The sequence below is a fragment of the Macrobrachium nipponense genome, chromosome 42 (genome assembly GCF_015104395.2).
Source record: "Macrobrachium nipponense isolate FS-2020 chromosome 42, ASM1510439v2, whole genome shotgun sequence".
In the NCBI taxonomy this organism is placed as follows: domain Eukaryota; kingdom Metazoa; phylum Arthropoda; class Malacostraca; order Decapoda; family Palaemonidae; genus Macrobrachium; species Macrobrachium nipponense.
This window is the reverse complement of record NC_061103.1, coordinates 30,815,849-30,820,655: the sequence shown is the minus strand read 5'-3', so window position 1 is coordinate 30,820,655 and position 4,807 is coordinate 30,815,849.

Below are 4,807 nucleotides of genomic sequence, written 5' to 3'. Positions count from 1 at the left end.
GCCATTTTGTGTTAATGAAAGAAAAACTTTAAGTTTTAAGTATTGCTAAGAATTATTATGCACGTATTTGAATAGGTTCAAATAATACATGCAGTGTGGAAAAAGAGTATGGAACTAGCAGCGTTATACTAAAAAAAAAAAAAAAAAAAAAAACAATTCCTGGTAATGAGGAGCAGCATACCCTGCAGCCATCTTCTCCAATAAATTATGTATGTATACACATGCATATATATATATATATATATATATATATTTATATATATGTATTTATGTATGTATGTATGTATGTACATATATGTATGTATGTAGAATCTACTGGTCACTTTTTTACCAGATACATATGAAATTGTAATAGCCACAATGCCCTCTTAACTTATTGAATTCTTTGCTCTATTTTTGGATACGCTTGTCACTACAAAGCCTGAAGATCCAAGTTCAAAGAAATTTATGTACATATTGTTTTAGATTAAGCTGGCCTTATGCCAGCTCATACTCTTGCTCATAGAGCAGGCCGCAGCTGTTGTTTTTGATTAAACTGGCCTTTTGCCAGCATGGGCCGTAAGTTTATTTACAAAACTCACATAGGTCAAAGAAGAAAAGAGGAAGTAAACCTTGAGAGAACAGAGATGAGAATGCTGAGGTGGATTGGGGGAATATCGCTGCTTGAAAGCTTGGAAAATGACGAAGTAAGAAGAAAGGCAGGCAGGCTTAAGGCCTGTCCACACGAGCGGGCCTGCTCAGTGTGCTCCGGGGTTGACGGGCAAATTCTGGCGGGCTTACCCGTGAATCTTGTCCACACGGGTGAGGCGATGGAGAGGTGGGCATGCCCGACGATGCCAGTAGAGTGTTCAGTGCGGTACGATAAACATGGTGCCTACTGCGAAGAAGAAGATATTGTGTAGCATGATAATTGCTTTGTGTGTGATGAAAAAAAAGAGAATATAGTGCAAAGAATGGCTCAGTAAAAGAAATGTATACGGTTAACGTACGTCTGCCAGGGTCGATGCTCAAGCCATCGGGCACCACAATGGTGATTTTGCTACAAGACCCATCAGGCAATTTGACGGTTTGGACAGGCCTTTAGTAAAGATTACAGAGGTAAGAAGAGAGTCACGATTGAGGTGGTATGGACAATTGGACATGTTTAGGATGGATGACAAGGAGGGAGTGAAGAGGGCTTGGAAGGAACCTGTCAGAGGAAGAAGATCGAGAGGGAGACAGAGCATGAGATGGTGAGGTAAAGGGAAGGAATTTATGGAGAGAGGAGGTTTGGTGGAGGATGATGTCTTTGATAGAAGGTAGTGGAGAAGGCGCATCAGGCAAACCGACCCCTTATTGTCGGGATAACAATGGGAAAGAAGAGTGTAGTAGTACCTCAGGATACGAAATTAATCCGTTCCGAGGCGTCCTTCATAACCTAATTTTTTCGTATCTTGATCCACATTTTACAAGTAAATTGCCTAATTCGTTCCAAGCCCTACAAAAACACCCCAGTAAATTTATAAAAAAGCTAAATTGACCAATAAACAATGAAATACAACAATTTGGACCATTCAATACCTAACTTAAACTACATATACTACTAATATGTACTACATACCTGTAAATAAAGTGTATTAGTGTATATGGTACAAGAAATACTGTACATACATATGTACGTATGTAGTAAAATGTGGAACCTTACCTTTCAAGTGAGACAATCTCCGAAAGTGGCAACAGAGGAGGACAAATGGCAGAAAACTTGAACACTTAACTTTACGAAACACATTAAAAAATTACAGGAAACATTAACACTAAACTTACGAAACATTAACAAATGGCACAAATCGTTAACTTAAAATTAAATTTCTTTTTTTTTCTTTTTTTTCTTTTTACATTTTTTTTTACTTTTTTATACTTTACGTTTTTTTACAAAATTTCAATTTCTTCACCACTTTCCACTTTTTGTTTTTTTTGTAGTATCACTTGGATCTTCCTGTTTGCTTACTCCTACTAAAGGCCTATTTAAAAAATAACTATCCAAGGAAGATTGCTTCTGTCTGCTTTTCACAATGTTCCTGAAACGACTCTGGCAAACGTCATTGAACTGTGCAAGCATACGGCCTGTGTAAAGCCTTTTTGGGGTGTCTCTTTTCTACAAATGATTGCACCTTATGAAAAGCAGCTAGAGCATCCTTAATTTCTGCCGTTGTCATAGGGTCGTCCTCCTCCTCGCTGCTGCTAGAGAACTCTTCTTGAATGACATTATGTTGCATGGCCTCCAACTCCTTCAGGTCATCCGTCATAAGCTCCTTTTGGTGCTCCTCGAGAAGGTCATTGATGTCGTCCTCGTCGACGACCAGCCCCATGGACATGCTGAGTGCAACGATCTCGTCAAGATCTGGTTGCAAAACCGTTTCAGGATCATCAACTGTTTCTGAATCTGCATCAGCTTCGCCCACATTGAATCCCTCGAAGTCTATGGCGGATACGGCATCAGGCCAGAATTTCCTCCACGAAGAATTCAAGGTTCACCTTGAAACCTCCTGCCAAGCTTGATCGATGAGTCGGATGCATATCACGATATCGAAATGCTCCTTCCAAAATTCACGCAAGGTGAGGTTTGTGGTATCGGTGATGTCGAAACATCTCTTGAAAAGATGTTTCGTAAACAGCTTCTTGAAGTTCGATATCTCTTGCTGGTCCATGGGCTGGAGGAGAGGAGTGGTGCTAGGTGGAAGATAAAGAACCTTGATGAAAGAATACTCTGCTAGGATATTTTCCTCGAGGTCAGGAGGGTGAGCAGGGGCATTGTCCAACAAAAGCAGACATTTCAGAGGGAGGCGCTTCTCTTCCCAGAATTTCTTCACTGTCGGGCTGAAACACATATTTACCCACTCGGTGAACAAAAGTCTCGTTATCCAGGCTTTCACATTAGCCCTCCACATGACTGGAACCTTCTCCTTCAGCTCTTTGTGGGCCTTGAAGGCTCGAGGAGTCTCCGAATGATAGACAAGTATGGGCCTCACCTTGCAGTCCCCACTGGTGTTCAAACAAAGTGCGAGCGTAAGCCTGTCTTTCATAGGCTCATGCCCAGGTAGCTTCTTCTCTTCCTGCGTGATGTACGTCCAACGAGGCATTTTTTTCCAAAAAAGGCCAGTCTCATCACAGTTGAAGACTTGCTGAGAACTGTAGCCTTCGTTGATCGTCATCTCGTCGAATGTCTTAATAAAGACTTCGGCCGCTTTCTTGTCTGAGCTGGCCACCTCCCCATGCCGCACCACCGAATGGATGCCAGTCCGTTTCCGGAATTTTTCAAACCACCCACGAGAAGCCTTGAAGCCTGAGGTTTTCGTTGATTTCCCCTCTCCTCCGCCATCTTCGGCCTGGGCAATCAAATCACCGAAAATAGCACTGGCCTTGTGGCAGATTGCCGTCTCATTTATCGTATCGCCAGTGATTTCTTTGTCTTTTATCCATACAAGAAGCAGCCTCTCCATCTCATCGTGCACGTGGCTCCTCTTGTTGGACAAAATAGTCAAGCCCTTGAAAGGTGTAGCTGTTTTGATGGCTTCCTTCTGCTTAAGGATGGTGCCTATCGTCGACGGATTTCGGCCATATTCCTTAGCGATCACACTCAACCGCATGCCAGCTTCATACTTCTTGATAATCTCCATTTTTGTCTCCATAGAAAGCATCCTCTTCTTTCCATGAACTACAGCAACTTTCTTGGGACCCATGACTATGCGTAATTAAGTTATGTAGTACTAATTAAGTTTGCACACAACACGATAAAGTACAAAGCGAGGGGCGCCTGCTGTTTATGGGGCCCTACCTACCTTTGACCACTTTTCTAGTGAAAACCCAATGATAGATGGCGGTGATCTCGGACTAGAAAGCGGAAGAATACAAGCAAGATGGCGGCTAGATGAAAACAGAGAAAACACTGTTTTCATGGCCATATTTTGGAAATTCATGAATTAGTTTCTGCGTAGTGGAACGCCTTATCCACATTTTTAAAGATTCTTGGCAAGCTTATATGTTCTGGCAAGAAAAAATGTCATTGACAACAAAAACAAAAACAAAAACCCACGTACCTTACTCGGAGTATGACTCGAAATCGGAATTGTCGGAGAATTCGGGCAAGTCTATTCTTCTTCTTTTGTTTTCCTGGGCGTTGGGCACTGGCTTTTCTGTTTGAGTCGTTATATCTCGAGTATTTATTCCCATCTGAACCGCGACCTCCCATGCAGATTGCGATTCACATGATTCTGGGGGCAGTTTCATCGGCGTTGACTCCACTTGAGATAATGGATATGCCCGTTTAATAAGCTCCAGAAAATGGAACGGACATGCCGCATTATCAAGATACCTTTTCTTTATGCAATACATCGAAAAGTACGAGTTGTACAGGTTTTTAACGGTACAACTTCTGGGTAAAACATTCCATATAAGTACTCGCCACGCTGACTCGATAGTGTTCTTGTGGATGCTTTTATCGTTTGGGTCAACAAAATGCAATGAATGTTTAATATTGCAATGCTCTTTTAAAATGCTGGCTTAATGTGTGATATGCTTTCCAGCAATCTGAAATCACAATAGAATCTTGGTGGATATTTTCAATTAAAATTGGGAGTAAAGTTTCCGCAGATCTATCTGTAACAACTTGAAAAAAAGTTTCCTTAGTCTCACGATCAATGCCGCCGAGCACCAACAACCCTCAACTGATCTGCCCCTGTGAAATTTTTCGTTTGCGGAATTTAGATTTGTCTATTTCAACAATGTGTCCTGGTCCACCGATTTTACAATTATCACTCACCTGAATCTC